An 18,584-nucleotide genomic window follows, 5' to 3' on the forward strand; every position below is an offset into this window, starting at 1 on the left:
ACTCTCCTGCTTCCCTTTATGTGCCCTTATTGATATCAGCTCCCCTCTAACCACCGCCTTCAGCGCCTCCCAGACCACTCCCACCTGGAGCTCCCCATTATCATTGAGTTCCAAGTACTTTTCAATGCACCCTTAGACACCCCCCCTCATCTGCCATTAGTCCCATGTCCATTCTCCAGGGTGGGCGCCCTCCTGTTTCCTCCCCTATCTCCAAGTCTACCCAGTGTGGAGCGTGATCCGAAATGGCTATAGCCGTATACTCCGTTCCCCTCACCTTCGGGATCAACGCCCTTCCCAGCACAAAAAAGTCTATTCGCGAGTAGACTTTATGGACATAGGAGAAAAACAAGAACTCCTTACTCATAGGTCTGCTAAATCTCCACGGGTCTACACCTCCCATCTGCTCCATAAAATCTTTAGGTACCTTGGCTGCTGCCGGCCTCCTTCCAGTCCTGGACTTCGACCTATCCAGCCCTGGTTCCAACACCGTATTAAAATCTCCCCCATTATCAGCTTTCCCATCTCTAGGTCCAGAATGCGTCCTAGCATCCGCCTCATAAAATTGGCATCATCCCAGTTCGGGGCATATACGTTTACCAAAACCACCGTCTCCCCCTGTAGTTTGCCACTCACCATCACGTATCTGCCCCCGTTATCCGCCACTATAGTCTTTGCCTCGAACATTACGCGCTTCCCCACTAATATTGTTGATTCCCAAATTTCTTTCTCTGTCAGTCTGGCCTCAATAAAAGTTGAGATGGATTCGCACGTAAAAAGAAGTTATTTATTTAGCTTGCAAGCTTAATTCATCTTACAGAAACATAAGAGACATTCAGCCTCTTACACTCCAGAAAGCGACTGAACAAAGAGACAAAGGGATCTCTGCAAAATCAATTCAAATGGTATCAAGTTTCACATACTCGACGGACATAGGTCAGCCTATGTCCCTCCTGACCTGTTTGATCTATTCTGATTGGCTCACTTCCAATCCCTTTCTCTGGCCCCTATCAATGCAGCATCACTCTCATAGACACACCTCTTTTTCCATGCGGTCTCAAATCCCTTTGTCCCTAACTGCCAGAATCAAAGTGGCTTATTTCTACATTACATTAACTAGTATCTCTAAAGTAACTATTTTATATCACATTCGTCAATATAGCCACCCCCCTGTTTTTCGCATCTAGCCCCGAATGGAACACCTGCCCCACCCACCCTTTGCGTAGCCTAACCTGGTCTATCAGTTTCAGGTGCGTTTCCTGTAACATAACCACATCTGCCTTAAGTTTCTTTAGGTGTGCGAGTACCCGTGCCCTCTTTATCGGCCCGTTCAGCCCTCTCACGTTCCACGTGATCAGCCGGGTTGGGGGGCTTCCTACCCCCCCTCCTTGTCGATTAGCCATCCCCTTTTTCCAGCTCCTCACCCGGTTCCCACGCAGCTGTATCTCCCCCAGGCGGTGCCCCCCCGCTCCCATACCAGCTCCCCCTTCTCCCCAGCAGCAGCAACCCAGTAATTCCCCCCCGCTAGATCCCCCGCTAGCGTAATTACTCCCCCCATGTTGCTCCCAGAAGTCAGCAAACTCTGGCCGACCTCGGCTTCCTCCCGTGACCTCGGCTCGCACCGTGCGACGCCCCCTCCTTCCTGCTTCTTTATTCCCGCCATGATTATCATAGCGCGGGAACCAAGCCCGCGCTTCTCCCTTGGCCCCGCCCCCAATGGCCAACGCCCCATCTCCTCCATCTCCCATCCTCCCCCCATCACCGCCTGTGGAAGAGAGAAAAGTTACCACATCGCAGGATTAGTACATAAAACTCCTCTTTCCCCCCTTTTTAACCCCCCTCTTCGCCCCCCACATTCGCCCCACCACTTTGTTCAAATGTTCTTTTTAATAACCCGCTCATTCCAGTTTTTCTTCCACAATAAAAGTCCACGCTTCATCCGCCATCTCAAAGTAGTGGTGCCTCCCTCGATATGTGACCCACAGTCTTGCCGGTTGCAGCATTCCAAATTTTATCTTCTTTTTATGAAGCACCGCCTTGGCCCGATTAAAGCTCGTCCTCCTTCTCGCCACCTCCGCACTCCAGTCTTGATAAACGCGGATCACCGCGTTCTCCCATTTACTGCTCCGCGTTTTCTTTGCCCATCTAAGGACCATTACTCTATCCTTAAAACGGAGGAATCTCACCACTATGGCTCTGGGAATTTCTCCTGCTCTCGGTCCTCGCGCCATCACTCGGTATGCTCCCTCCACCTCCAACGGACCCGCCGGGGCCTCCGCTCCCATTAACGAGTGCAGCATCGTGCTCACATATGCCCCGACGTCCGCTCCCTCCGCACCTTCAGGAAGACCAAGAATCCTCAAGTTGTTCCTCCTTGCGTTGTTCTCCAGTGCCTCCAACCTTTCCACACATCGTTTCTCATGTGCCTCATGCATCTCCGTCTTCACCACCAGGCCCTGTATGTCGTCCTCATTCTCGGCTGCCTTTGCCTTCACGACCCGAAGCTCCCGCTCCTGGGTCTTTTGTTCCTCCTTTAGCCCTTCGATCGCTTGTAGTATCGGGGCCAACAGCTCTTTCTTCATTTCCTTTTTGAGCTCTTCCACACAGCATTTCAAGAACTCTTGTTGTTCAGGGCCCCATGTTAAACTGCCACCTTCCGACGCCATCTTGGTTTTTGCTTGCCTTCCTTGCCGCTGTTCTAAAGGATCCACTGCAATCCGGCCACTTTCTCCTCCTTTTTTCATCCGTATCCAGGGGGGATTCCCTTCTGGTTTACCGCACAGTGTTTTTAGCCGTCAAAATTGCCGTTGGGGCTCCTATCAAGAGTCCAAAAGTCCGTTTCACCGGGAGCTGCCGAAACGTGCGACTCAGCTGGTCATCGCCGCACCCGGAAGTCCCCTAGCCATCTCTTTTAACACTCTGGGATGCATCCCATCAGGGCCAGGAGACGTGTCTACCTTTAGCCCCTTTAGCTTGCCCAATACTGCCTCCTTAGTGATTACAATCATCTCAAGGTCCTCACCTATCATATCTTTATTTCCATCAAAACAAATATGTTTTGAAACCTCCATGAACACCATATCAACCATATTATCCTTATCAGCCCCTCTCTGTTAACCTCATCAAAAACTCAACCAAGTTAATTAAACATGATTTGCCATGAAAAAAGAACAAAGAAAAGTACACCACAGGAACAGGCCTTTCGACCCTCCAAGCCTGCGCCGACCATGCTGCCCGTCTAAACTAAACTCTTCTACACATCCGGGGTCCGTATCCCTCGATTCCCATCTTATTCATAGAACATAGAACAGAACAGCCCAGAACAGGCCTTTCGGCCCTCGATGTTGTGCCGAGCTTTGTCTGAAACCAAGATCAAGCTATCCCACTCCCTGTCATTCTGATGTGCTCCATTTGCTTAACCAATAACCACTTGAAACTTCCTAAAGTGTCCGACTCCACTATCACAGCAGGCAGCCCATTCCACACCCGAACCACTCTCTGAGTAAAGAACCTACCTCCCTCCTATATCTCCCACCCTGAACCTTATAGTTATGCCCCCTTGTAACAGCTACATCCACCTGAGGAAATAGTCTCTGAAAGAGTCTGGTATTTTTCAGTAAGGTCACTTTTGATAAAGTTAGGCTGTTGCCAGTTGAAAGCAGATCCGGCAATGTTTTACTGGCACCATAAGGGAAATCCTTTATGTTGATGATTTTTGTGGGGTGGGACTAGTGATTTCGAAGCTATTGTAATCTCTGGGTTGAGGAAAGAATTCAGGATTGGAAGTCAGGCTTCCGGTGGAAATCGGACAGACTAGGCAACTTTACGTCAACAATCCTATTTGGAGAGCATCAGCCCAATAGCAATTAGTCATGGTCGGGTGTCGGGTTTTACACAAACACGCAGTGGTTTCTAAGATGGGAAAAGAGCTACTGCGAAGTTTAATTGGGCAATTAAATTGGTTCGGTACACAGACTAGACCGGACGTTAGTAAAGTTGAGTACAAAAATGAATGATCCTAAAGGGGAAGACACGATTGGTCAAACTAAAAATGCAGGTGTGTGTTTTGAGGTTCCCGGTTTTAGGTAATCTTAGGCACTTGAAACTCAGTTTATAAAAATGCGTCCTATGCAAATTTGTGATGGGGTTTCAAGCGCAGGAGGTTTTATAATTTTCCTTTTGGGGAACAATGGTAAATGTTGCCCTCGTGTGCGGGAAACAAAGAAAATAAGGAGAGTAGTAGAGACTTTGGCTGCTGAGACTTTAAGCCTTGTAGGTGGATATTCATGTAGAGTAAATTTGCAGACGACACTAAAGTCGGTGGTGTTGTCGACAGTGCGGAAGGATGTTGCAGGTTACAGAGGGACATAGATAAGCTGCAGAGCTGGCTAATGGCATAGTGTAGGTTAGATGGCTTTTGTTTTTTGACTTCCCATGTCGGTGCAACATCGTGGGCCGAAGGGCCTGTACTGCGCTGCATCGTTCTATGTTCTATGTTCTATGTTCTATTTGTCAAAATGCCCCTGAAACGTCACTATCGTCCCTGCTTCCACCACCTCCTCCGGCAGCGAGTTGCAGGCACCCACTACCCTCTGTGTAAAAAAACTTGCTTCGTACATCTCCTCTAAACCTTGCCCTTCGCACCTTAAACCTATGCCCCCTAGTAATTGACCCCTCTACCCTCGGAAAAAGTCTCTGACTATCCCTCGTAATTTTGTAGACCTCTATCAGGTCGCCCCTCAACCTCCTTCCTTCCAGTGAGAACAAACCAAGTTTATTCAACCTTTCCTCATAGCTAATGCCCTCCATACCAGGCAACATCCTGGTAAATCTTTTCTGCACCCTCTCTAAAGCTTCTACATCCTTCTGGTCGTGTGACGACCAGAATTGAACACTATACTCCAGGTGTGGCCTAACTAAGGTTCTATACAGCTGCAAAATTAGTTGCCAATTTTTTTCTCAATGCCCCGGCCAATGAAGACAAGTATGCCGTATGCCTTCTTGACTACCTTGTCACCTGTGTTGCCCCTTTCAGTGACCTGTGGACCTGTGCTCCTAGATCTCTCTGACTGTCAATACTCTTGAGGGTTCTGCCATTCACTGTCTATTCCCCCCCTGTATTAGACCTTCCAAAATGCAATACCTCACATTTGTCCGGATTAAACCCCATCTGTCATCTCTCCACCCAAGTCTCCAAACGATCTAAATCCTGCTGTATCCTCTGACAGTCCTCAATGCTATCCGCATTTCCACCAACCTTTGTGTCATCCGCAAACTTGCTAATCAGACCAGTTACATTTTCCTCCAAACCATTTATATATACTACGGACAGCAAAGGTCCCAGCACTGAACCCTGCGGAACACCACTAGTCACAGCCCTCCAATCAGAAAAGCACCCTTCCATTGCTACTCTCTGTCTTCTGTGACCTAGCCAGTTCTGTATCCACCTTGCCAGCTCACCTCTGATCCCGTGTGACTTCACCTTTTGTACCAGTCTGCCATGAGGGACCCTGTCAAAGGCCTTACTGAAGTCCATATAGACAACATCCACTGCCCTACCTGCATCAATCATCTTTGTGACTTCCTCGAAAAACTCTACCAAGTTTGTGAGACACAACCTCCCCTTCACAAAACCGTGCTGCCTCTCACTTGCTTCCAAATGGGAGTAGGTCCTGTCACAAAGAATTCTCTCCAGTAATTTCTCTACCACTGACGTAAGGCTCACCGGCCTGTAGTTCCCTGGATTATCCTTGCTACCCTTCTTAAACAAAGAAAGGAACAACATTGGCTATTCTCCAGTCCTCCGCGACATTACCTGAAATGAAATGAAAAATGAAATGAAAATCGCTTATTGTCGCAAGTAGGCTTCAGATAAAGTTACTGTGAAAAGCCCCTAGTTGCCACATTCCGGTGCCTGTTCGGGGAGGCTGGTACGGGAATTGAACCGTGCTGCTGGCCTGCCTTGGTCTGCTTCAAAAGCCAGCTATTTAGCCCTGTGCTAAACCAGCCCCTGAAGACAGTGAGGATCCAAAGATTTATTTCAAGGCCTCAGCAATTTCCTCTCTTGCCTCCTTCAGTATTCTGGGGTAGATCCCATCAGGCCCTGGGGACTTAACCACCTTAATATTTTTCAAGATGCCCAACACCTCGTCTTTTTGGATCTCAATGTGACCCAGGCTATCTACACACCCTTCTCCAGACTCAACATCCACCAATTCCTTCTCTTTGGTGAATACTGATGCAAAGTATTCATTTGGTACCTCACCCATTTCCTCTGGCTCCACACATAGATTCCCTCCCCTGTCCTTTAGTGGGCCAACCCTTTCCCTGACTACCCTATTGCTTTTTATGTATGTATAAAAAGCCTTGGGATTTTCCTTAATCCTATTTGCCAATGACTTTTCATGACCCCTTTTAGTCCTCCTGACTCCTTGCTTAAGTTCCTTCCTACTTTCCTTATATTCCACACAGGCTTCAGCTGTTCTCAGCCTTCTAGCCCTGACAAGTTGGCTTTCCTTAATGAATCCATACTTCTCCAAGTTTTCCCAGATCATTGTTTCTAAACGCTTTTCCACCACAAAGGTGAAACTGACTAGCCTGAAATTTCCGGTATTATCCTTGCACCCTATTTATAAACAAGGGTCTCACTCCTCTGGCACCACTCCTGCATCTAAGGAGGATTGTAATATTTCAGCCTGTACATTTGCAATAATTAAACAGTAACTTGTTTGACAAACTTTTATTACAACTTGTATGTCCCAAATGGAGAAGCAGGTGGAGACGCTACAGAAGCAATGTAATGATCTCAAGGCAGCCTTGAGAGCGCTCCACGCTGCAACCACGGAACAAAGGCAGAGTACCTTGGACCATGCAAAGTGCCGAAAGCAAATTGCAGACCTGCAATCAATGCTTTCTGTCCAAAAGGGATTCCAAGACACCTTTGGGGAAAGTTTAGAACAGGAAGACGGCCCTGATTGGGAAGAACTGCAAGAGACAGCGCAGAGATATGTTCAGGGAACATGTGCGCAGGGAAAGCCCCAAAGGAGGAGAGCACCCCCACCCCCCACACAGCAGGTAATACAGGCTCCCATGAACCCTGTAACAACCCACCGCACCGCCACAGCAGACGAGGCGGAAGTCTTATATTCCACCCCCCTCACAGTGACCCAATTACGGGACGCGTGTGCTAAAATCAGCGCAGTAGGCGAGTTTTGGTTCAACCCCACCACACTCAGCACGGACCAACAGGTTAGGGCAGTCCTGCAAAAGAACAGGGCAGCATTCGCAACCCACAAACACGACTGTGGACGGATGACCGGTTCCGTACAAATAACCGGACCGGACCCAAGACCCCAAAAGCAGTACGGATTCCCCCTAGAAGCAGAGGGAGAAATCCTCAAGGTTATAGAAAGTTTATTAGAGCAGGGCGTCCTAAGATCGGTAGCCTCAACTAATAATGCCCCGATTTGGCCAGTAAGGAAGCCCGACGGATCATGGCGCTTGACCATTGATTATCAGGAACTCAATAAAGTCACCCCCGTAGCAGCCCCCACCGTTGCAACAAGTCCCGAGACCATGCTCAAACAGGGACTCCATGCCCGATATTTCACGGTTTTGGACGTCAGTAATGAGTTCTGGTCCATTCCATTGGCAAAGGCGTGCCAGTATAAATTTGCCTTCACTTTCAGAGCGCAGCAGTACACGTGGACATGCCTGCCACAAGGCTTCCACAACTCCCCCTCCATTTTCCACCGACAGCTGGCAAATGGACTAGCAAAATTTTCTCGCCCCGAATGTCTGGTACAGTATGTAGACGATCTACTACTGCAGACAGACACGAAGGAAGAGCACATTGAGCTTCTGTCCGAACTCCTGGAATTACTAAATTCCATTGGCTGTAAAGTAAACCCCAAAAAGGCCCAGATATTGGAAGAGAAAGTGGTATATTTGAGTACTATTATCACACATGGCAAACGCGAGATCGAGCACAAAATAATTGACTCGATCGCTAAATTGCCCCTTCACCAACACGTTTCAGCCCTCCGGTCGTTTTTAGGGCTGGTTGGCTACTGCCGAAACCACATTGACGGTTTCGCCAGCAAGGCAGTGCCCCTCTCAGACCTCCTAAAGAAAGGAGCCCCCTGGGAATTGCTTCTGCAGCATACGGATGCTGTGGAATCATTAAAACAGGCGCTCATAGCCGCCCCCGCACTACAAGTTCCCGACCCGCTTTCCCCTTACGCAATAGAGGTAGCGACCACAGACCGCACCCTTTCAGCCGTGCTCCTGCAGGAACGGCACGACCAGCTAAGACCTGTGGCTTCTGCCTCCCGAATTTTAGATGCTGTGGAGCAGGGATTCTCAGCCTGTGAGAGGCACCTGCTCGCAGTTTTCTGGGCAATCCAGTACTTTTCATACATTACCGGACTGAACCCCATCACCATTTTGACCGAGCACACCCCCACCCAACTTTTACTAGACGGACGACTTAAAGACGGTACCATCAGCCAAATCCGCGCTGCTAGGTGGACCCTTCTCTTACAAGGACGGGACATCACAGTCAAACGGACCAAAACACACACATACTTAGCGGACAATCTACATTACCCCGGAACCCCCCATGAGTGTGAAATCATCTCGCCCCACCATAATATAGGCCCCTTTATAGACAAAACACCCCCCAGACAACTAGCCACTCCATCTCAGAACCCCCCTCACCCGGACACGTGTGATCCCATTAGGATCTATGTGGATGGATCTTCCACAGTCCTGGATGGGCAATGCATAACAGGTTGTGGGATTTATGTGGAGGACGCGCCCTGGAGGAAATCGCATTAAAATTACCCGGACATTTAGGCGCGCAGGCAGCAGAGCTTGCGGCCATCGCTTACATTGTAGAGCACCCAGATTCCTTCCCCAGCCCAGAAGACATATATTCAGACAGTCTATACGTGTGCAACAGCCTCACTGAATTTCTGCCCCTCTGGGAAACGAGAGGATTTGTTTCCACGGATGGGAAACCCCTCCCCACAGCCCCATTGCTCCGCCATATTTTGGAAAAAGCCAAGAACCGGACCTTTGGCATTATAAAAGTCCGCAGCCACCATCGTTCCTCCCCCCCTGGAAATGTAAAAGCCGACGCACTGGCTAAGGCAGGATCCAGGCATGGGTACTTTTGGAAGCCCCCCGAGAGCGCCCCAGTGAGTGCGCCAGTGAGTGCAGTTCAGGTCGCGCAGACTAGGATCGAAGATCTAGTAGAGGCCCAGAAGCAGGATAGCGCTCTCACTGAAATCGTGAAAGGGAAGTTTCCAGCCTCATACGAGAGGTACAGAAGTACAATAACCACACATGACGGTGTGGTGCTAAAGGACACCCTTTATGTAGTTCCTGAGCAGGATAGGAACCAAATAATCTGTTTATTCCATGATGGTCATGGACACCAGTGAATCGAACCCACCGCAGCCCACCTCAAACAGCTTTGTTGGTGGCCTAATCTCAAAGAGGATGTATCCCATTACATTGAGAATTGCCTCATCTGCGCTCAGAACAACCCAGATAGATATGCCAAAAAGGCACATCTCAGCCACACCCGACCCGTTAACGGCCCCTGGACTAACCTCCAGATCGATTTTATAGGTCCATTGTCCCCTTGCAGGAATGGCTATAAATATGTTCTGGTGGTCATCGACACTTTTACAAAGTGGGTGGAAGCATTTCCAGCCCGCAACAACACCACAAAAACCACAACCAAAATCCTAACCCACCACATTTTTACAAGATGGGGGCTTCCCCGCAGTATTGAATCGGACCAAGGTTCTCACTTTACGGGACGGGTCATGCAGAACATCCTCACGATATTTGGCATAACCCAAAAATTTCACATGGGTACCACCCTCAATCGAGTGGTATAGTGGAGCGCATGAATCGGACCCTAAAAACCACCCTTAGAAAAATGGTCCCGCAGAACAACACCACTTGGGATTCTGTCCTCCCCTTTGCGCTGATGTTTTTGCGTAACACTGTTTCCACCTCCACAGGTTACACCCCACACACCCTCATGACCGGACGCCCCATGAAAGGGACAGAGTACTTGTTCGGTTTAGACCTGACCAGCCCTGAAGTTACGACACTCACCCATGAGAAAGCCGTTGAACAATTACTTGTAAATGTAAAAATGGCTCAGTTAGCAGCCACTGTTAAACTGGGTACTAAAAGAAAACAGAGCAAGGCCTGTTTTGATAAGGCAGTACATGCTGTGGAGTATAATATAGGACAACAAGTGAAGTTGTCTGTGTATAACCCCAGCACATTTCTGTCTCCGAAATACTCGGGTCCGTACTCAATTACGGATAAAGTAAGCCCATCGGTATATAAAATCAAATACCAAGGTGGTAAGACTGCGTGGTTTCACATAAACCAGCTAAAGGCCTAGGGAGTCAAACCACGCCCACCACGTCATGCTTGACGCAGCAGACTAAACCCCGCCCACAGCCAACGTGACCACACCAACCCCCTCCACGTCCAGCCCAAGACTCGGACTCGCCCCCGACTCCAACCACAAACTTTACACTCCGCCCCGGAACGCCCACAGACTGCAGCAGCAGAGACAGCGACTGTGACTCTGACGACAGCCACAGCACGCCTCCCTACTATCCTGGTCCCACACCCAGCGACTCCGAGTTCGACTCCAGTGACCCCTTCCTTATCGCTTTCTTAAACAAACTACACCACCGACCACCGAACCACACGGACGACCCCGACTTTATCCCCACTCAACTTGACGAACGCCATTGGCACCGCGACAACTCCTACAGACTCGTCCGCAACGACGAGAGCAACCCCAACTCATACCACGCAGCCCTCTCAACATTAATTCACTCCAGAATTTGGCACCCGGGAGAAGGGGACGACCCTGAGTCAGATCCCCAATCCGCCAACCCCTTTGCGACCCTGTTCGCAACAGAGAACTGAGGTGTCCACATGTCCACAGAAAATACGGAGGCTGGGGATTGAGGGTGATTTAGAGATGTGGATCAGAAATTGGCTAGCTGAAAGAAGACAGAGGGTGGTGGCTGATGGGAAATGTTCAGAATGGAGTTCAGTTACAAGTGGCGTACCACAAGGATCTGTTCTGGGGCCGTTGCTGTTTGTCCTTTTTAGAAATGACCTAGAGGAGGGCGTAGAAGGGTGGGTGAGTAAATTTGCAGACGACACTAAAGTCGGTGGTGTTGTCGACAGTGCGGAAGGATGTTGCAGGTTACAGAGGGACATAGATAAGCTGCAGAGCTGGGCTGAGAGGTGGCAAATGGAGTTTAATGTAGAGAAGTGTGAGGTGATTCACTTTGGAAGGAATAACAGGAATGCGGAATATTTGGCTAATGGTAAAGTTCTTGGAAGTGTGGATGAGCAGAGGGATCTCGGTGTCCATGTACATAGAACCCTGAAAGTTGCCACCCAGGTTGATAGGGTTGTGAAGAAGGCCTATGGAGTGTTGGCCTTTATTGGTAGAGGGATTGAGTTCCGGAGTCATGAGGTCATGTTGCAGCTGTACAAAACTCTGGTACAGCCGCATTTGGAGTATTGCGTACAGTTCTGGTCACCTCATTATAGGAAGGAGGTGGAAGCTTTGGAACGGGTGCAAAGGAGATTTACCAGGATGTTGCCTGGTATGGAGGGAAAATCTTATGAGGAAAGGCTGATGGACTTGAGGTTGTTTTCGTTCGAGAGAAGAAGGTTAAGAGGAGACTTAATAGAGGCATACAAAATGATCAGGGGGTTAGATAGGATGGACAGTGAGAGCCTTCTCCCGCGGATGGAAATGGCTAGCACGAGGGGACATAGCCTTAAACTGAAGGGTAATAGATATAGGACAGAGGTCAGAGGTAGGTTCTTTACGCAAAGAGTGGTGAGGCCGTGGAATGCCCCACCTGCAACAGTAGTGAACTCGCCAACATTGAGGGCATTTAAAAGTTTATTGGATAAGCATATGGATGATAATGGCATAGTGTAGGTTAGATGGCTTTCGTTTTTGACTTTGTTCGGTGCAACATCGTGGGCCGAAGGGCCTGTACTGCGCTGTATCGTTCTATGATGATTTAAAGGAGACATTTGGTGAAAAGTGTTGTCCTTCCTGATGGAACCTGCAGGATGTTTTACATTGTTTGTATGTTTGTTTAAATGTTGTTCGTCCAACGGGAGAATTTTCTCACCGCCACACACCCATTCACCTGAACTTTTTAGCTTTTTCCAACGGACACCCACCGCGGCCAGATGCGTGTTCAGTGGTACCAACTTATCTGCAGATACCTGGTCAACAGACCAGACGCTTGTTCAGAGGAACTAGCTTTTCAGCTGATACTTGTTCGGGTATCAGACGCCCGATCGTAACTGCTCTTCTGATTTGACGGGAGAATCAGAACAGCAACCCCACCATGATGACTACATTTTTGCCCGTTCTTGTCGGTTGCTCAGGCAGTGGAGAAACGGCGTGAGACCCGCCCTGCCTGGGACCCCCCCCCCAGTTGGTCAAAAACACTCGGGTAGGGGAGATACGGTATTGGTAGCCGTCCTACCCGGGGACTCCATCCAACTCTTACCGTCGCGGCCCATACGCTCCTCATTCGACCTTTTCCTTTCAAAAACAGTTTTATTTATTTAGGCAACCTTTGGGTTGCTGCCAAATGCTATTTACATCCTAGAACATTTGGATGATAAATCAGCACTGGTCCACCATTGGGAAGTGTGCCATGTCCTAACATTTGTTTTGGAAAAAAAAATGAGGGGCTCACATATAGTGACCAATTATAAGGGAATAATTGGCCCCGGAGGACAGACACACTAACATACCGGATATTATACCAAGGTAGTTACAGATACTATGCTTGTTTTACAGAACTCCAGAAGCTCCAGGACCAGAGAAAACAGAGAACACAAAGAAAGAAAAAGAAAGAGGACAGCCATGAGGACTTCTTTCATCGTGATCAAGATTTTTATACTGAACATTTGGTTGCGCGGGAACGCGGACCCCATTACTTCAAACCCCCCTGCCGTTAATGTTTTACTGCCCCGCAGTCACCAGCCACGCTGCACTATCCTGGTGTGCCAAGTTCATAACCTGGTACTCCCTGTCCTACGTGATTGAGGCACTGTTAGCGTTGGCCATACTCTGCTGTGCAGTACAGACTATGCGCCTCCGCAAGTGGAGAAGGAGAGCGTACCGCGCTCGAACCCCGGTATATCGGATCCGATCCCCTATGTTCGGGTATGACCAGACCCCAGACCCCTGCGACCTATAATACAAAAACAAAGAACAAGCGTTTCTCTGTAAATAAAAAGATGTACAAAACTTTCATGAAAAAAACATGTATGATCCTGAGCTTGACTGCCAAGCCAGGAAAGAATATATGGAATGTTATGATTGTTATTGTATGTTTTAGAGAGATAGGATGATGCAATGCTTGATGAGTGTATTTAGGAAAAATTAGAGGTTCCAAGTTTTTATTTTGTAGATACATGCCCCTGCCTGACATAGCGCCCTCAAGAATTGTTTAGGTAAATTTTTGTGCATAGCTAGGGTCAGAGTAATGGCCATGTAGGAGGTGCCCCCCCCCCCGCCCCCCCGGTCAGGGAACGGAAAGGACAAAATTTATGTGATCCTTCACGCTTCGCGTTAGGATCACGAGGAGGGTCTGTAGCCACCTAAAATGGCTGATTCCCTATTAATTTGGCCAAAACCCGATTTAAAATGGCGAACCAAAAAGGCTGATGGGAAAAGCAGCCAACAGGACACAAACGGACAGCTGCAGACAGAATAGCGTATTTGGCTCTGGGGAAGTCGGCCCAGATCGATACTCAAGACTATTAGCAGCACATCAACCCAGACATCTGCAGTTTAATCGGCTATCCCCGGGAACAATTGCACCATATTAGCAATTGAATGCCGGACCAGACCTGTCGGCGCCTGCAGTGGCCGAAACAAAGACAGGTGAACGACCACCCCCCCGATCGAGGAATCGCCCCGTTATTGGATATCTCGAACCCAGTGATTGGGAACAAGTCCAATCACTTGGGACTCGGGGTCAAGGGCCGCCCCGAGAGGCGGGAAGGCCCTGGGCCCTATAAAGTGAGGGGCCAAGTTCAGATCTCTCTCTCACCCTTCTTCACCTGCTCGAGTCCTTCGCAAGAACATCGACCAGAAACAGTAAGTCTGACTCCAGCGATCGCTACCCGATAAAGACTCCCAGCCATCGACCCGTATCAGCCTTTTTGAATCCCGCGGGTTAGATCCGATTCGATAAACCATTCGTTTCCCTGACCTGGTGGGCCCTTCCTAAAGTTAAGTATTGGACAATAGGTTTCTATATAGATAGTAGGATTATTGTGTAAGCATTAATTGTTGTATATAATAAATGACCGTTGATTTCAATCTTACTAAGCGGTAAAGATACCTGGCGACTCGTGAGCAAAGGTGACATAATCAGAGGTAATAAAACTAAGGCTAAAAAGAGCAACAACCTGCACACCAACTTTTTGCGACTCGTGCACCAGCACACCCAGGTCTCTCTGCACAGCAGCATGTTTTACCATCTTACCGTTTAAATAATAATTCATTCTGCTGTTATTCCTCCAAAAATGGATAGCCTCACACTTGGCAACATTGAATTCCATCTGCCAGACCCTAGCCCATTCACCTAACCTATCCAAATCCTTCTGCAGACTTCCGGTATCCTCTGCACTTTTTGCTTTACCACTCATCTTAGTGTCGTCTGCAAACTTTGACACATTGCACTTGGTCCCCAACTCCAAATCGTCTATGTAAATTGTGAACAACTGCGGGCCCAACACTGATCCTTGAGGGACCCCACTAGTTACAGATTGCCAACCAGAGAAACACCCATTTATCCCCACTCTCTGCTTTCTGTTAGTTAACCAATCCTCTCCCCATGCTATATGCAGCAACCTTTTGTGTGGCACCTTGTCAAAAGCTTTCTGGAAATCCAGATATACCACATCCATTGGCTCCCCGTTATCTACTGCACTGGTAACGTCCTCAAAAAATTCTACCAAATTAGTCAGACACGACCTATCCTTTGTGAACCCATGCTGCGTCTGCCCAATGGAACAATTTCCCTCCAGGTGCCCCGCTATTTCCTCCTTAATGATAGATTCCAGCATTTTCCCTACAACCGAAGTTAAGCTTACCGGCCTATAATTACCCGCTTTCTGCCAACCTCCTTTTTTAAACAGTGGTGTCACGTTTGCTACTTTCCAATCCTCTGGGACCACCCCAGAGTCTAGTGAATTTTGATAAATTATCACTCGTGCATTTACAATTTCCCTAGCCATCTCTTTTAACACTTTGGGATGCATCCCATCAGGGCCAGGAGACGTGTCTACCTTTAGCCCCTTTAGCTTGCCCAATACTGCCTCCTTAGTGATTACAATCATCTCAAGGTCCTCGCCTATCATATCTTTATTTCCATCAAAACAATTATGTTTTGAAACCTCCATGAACACCATATCAACCATATTATCCTTATCAGCCCCTCTCTGTTAACCTCATCAAAAACTCAACCAAGTTAATTAAACATGATTTGCCATGAAAAAAGAACAAAGAAAAGTACAACACAGGAACAGGCCTTTCGGCCCTCCAAGCCTGCGCCGACCATGCTGCCCGTCTAAACTAAACTCTTCCACACTTCTGGGGTCCGTATCCCTCGATTCCCATCCTATTCATAGAACATAGAACAGAACAGCACAGAACAGGCCCTTCGGCCCTCGATGTTGTGCCGAGCTTTGTCTGAAATCAAGATCAAGCTATCTCACACCCTGTCATTCTGGTGTGCTCCATGTGCCTAACCAATAACCACTTGAAACTTCCTAAAGTGTCCGACTCCACTATCACAGCAGGCAGCCCATTCCACACCCGAACCACTCTCTGAGTAAAGAACCTACCTCGGACATCCCTCCTATATCTCCCACCCCGAATCTTATAGTTATGCCCCCTTGTAACAGCTACATCCACCTGAGGAAATAGTCTCTGAAAGAGTCTGGTATTTTTCAGTAAGGTCACTTTTGGTAAAGTTAGGCTGTTGCCAGTTGAAAGCAGATCCGGCAATGTTTTACTGGCACCATAAGGGAATGGCACCATAAGGGAAATCCTTTATGTTGATGATTTTTTGTGCGGTGGGACTAGTGATTTCGAAGCTATTGTAATCTCTGGGTTGAGGAAAGAATTCAGGATTGGAAGTCAGGCTTCCAGTGCATTTAAATATATTGGACTGGAAATCGGACAGACTAGGCAACTTTACGTCAACAATCTAATTTGGAGAGCATCAGCCCAATAGCAATTAGTCATGGTCGGGTGTCGGGTTTTACACAAACACGCAGTGGTTTCAAAGATGGGAACAGAGCTACTGCGAAGTTTAATTGGGCAATTGAATTGGTTCGGCAGACAGACTAGACCGGATGTTAGTAAAGTTGAGTACAAAAATGAATGATCCTAAAGGGGAAGACATGATTGGTCAAACTAAAAATGCAGGAGTGTGTTTTGAGGTTCCCGGTTTTAAGTGATCTTAGGCACTTGAAACTTAGTTTATAAAAATGCGTCCTATGCAAATTTGTGATGGGGTTTCAAGCGCAGGAGGTTTTATAATTTTCCTTTTGGGGAACAATGGTAAATGTTGCCCTCGTGTGTGGGAAACAAAGAAAATAAGGAGAGTAGTAGAGACTTTGGCTGCTGAGACTTTAAGCCTTGTAGAGGATCCTGTAGGGGCAGCACAGTACCATTGTGGATAGCACAATTCACAGCTCCAGGGTCCCAGGTTCGATTCCGGCTTGGGTCACTGTCTGTGCGGTGTCTGCACATCCTCCCCGTGTGTGCGTGGGTTTCCTCCGGGTGCTCCGGTTTCCTCCCACAGTCCAAAGATGTGCAGGTTAGGTGGATTGGCCATGATCAATTGCCCTTAGTGTCCAAAATTGCCCTTAGTGTTGGGTGGGGTTACTGGGTTATGGGGATAGGGTGGAGGTGTTGACCTTGGGCGGGGTGCTCTTTACAAGAGCCAGTGCAGACTCGATGGGCCAAATGGCGGTGGATATTCATGTATTTGTCAAGATGCCCCTGAAACGTCACTATCGTCCCTGCTCCCACCACCTCCTCCGGCAGCGAGTTGCAGGCACCCACTACTTTCTGTGTAAAAAAACTTGCTTCGTACATCTCCTCTAAACCTTGCCCTTCGCACCTTAAACTTATGCCCCCTAGTAATTGACCCCTCTACCCTCGGAAAAAGTCTCTGACTATCCCTCATAATTTTGTAGACCTCTATCAGGTCGCCCCTCAACCTCAACATCCTGGTAAAACTTTTCTGCACCCTCTCTAAAGCTTCTACATCCTTCTGGTCGTGTGAACACTATACTCCAGGTGTGGCCTAACTAAGGTTCTATGCAGCTGCAAAATTAGTTGCCAATTTTTTTCTCAATGCCCCGGCCAATGAAGACAAGTATGCCGTATGCCTTCTTGACTACCTTGTCACCTGTGTTGTCCCTTTCAGTGACCTGTGGACCTGTACACCTAGATCTCTCTGACTGTCAATACTCTTGAGGGTTCTGCCATTCACTGTCTATTCCCCCCCTGTATTAGACCTTCCAAAATGCAATACCTCACATTTGTCCGGATTAAACCCCATCTGTCATCTCTCCACCCAAGTCTCCAAACAATCTAAATCCTGCTGTATCCTCTGACAGTCCTCAATGCTATCCGCATTTCCACCAACCTTTGTGTCGTCCGCAAACCAGACCAATTACATTTTCCTCCAAACCATTTATATATACTACGGACAGCAAAGGTCCCAGCACTGAACCCTGCGGAACACCACTAGTCACAGCCCTCCAATCAGAAAAGCACCCTTCCATTGCTACTCTCTGTCTTCTGTGACCTAGCCAGTTCTGTATCCACCTTGCCAGCTCACCTCTGATCCCGTGTGACTTCACCTTTTGTACCAGTCTGCCATGAGGGACCCTGTCAAAGGCCTTACTGAAGTCCATATAGACAACATCCACTGCCCTACCTGCATCAATCATCTTTGTGACTTCCTCGAAAAACTCTACCAAGTTTGTGAGACACAACCTCCCCTTCACAAAACCGTGCTGCCTCTCGCTAATACGTCCACTTGCTTCCAAATGGGAGTAGGTCATTTCTCTACCACTGACGTAAGGCTCACCGGCCTGTAGTTCCCTGGATTATTCTTGCTACCCTTCTTAAACAAAGAAAGGAACAACATTGGCTATTCTCCAGTCCTCCGCGACATTACCTGAAATGAAATGAAAAATGAAATGAAAATCGCTTATTGTCGCAAGTAGGCTTCAGATAAAGTTACTGTGAAAAGCCTATAATTGACACATTCCGGTGCCTGTTCGGGGAGGCTGGTACGGGAATTGAACCGTGCTGCTGGCCTGCCTTGGTCTGCTTCAAAAGCCAGCTATTTAGCCCTGTGCTAAACCAGCCCCTGAAGACAGTGAGGATCCAAAGATTTATTTCAAGGCCTCAGCAATTTCCTCTCTTGCCTCCTTCAGTATTCTGGGGTAGATCC

At 48.2% G+C, this 18,584-nt stretch overlaps 1 protein-coding gene across 1 annotated transcript in view; it reads left to right on the forward strand.

Annotated features, from left to right (window-relative positions):
- LOC140394828 (protein unc-13 homolog D-like) overlaps positions 1-18,584 on the forward strand; it is a 145,982-nt gene that overhangs the window by 13,334 nt on the left and 114,064 nt on the right. The window lies entirely within an intron of this gene.

This window comes from Scyliorhinus torazame, chromosome 18 (assembly GCF_047496885.1).
Source record: "Scyliorhinus torazame isolate Kashiwa2021f chromosome 18, sScyTor2.1, whole genome shotgun sequence".
NCBI classification, from domain to species: domain Eukaryota; kingdom Metazoa; phylum Chordata; class Chondrichthyes; order Carcharhiniformes; family Scyliorhinidae; genus Scyliorhinus; species Scyliorhinus torazame.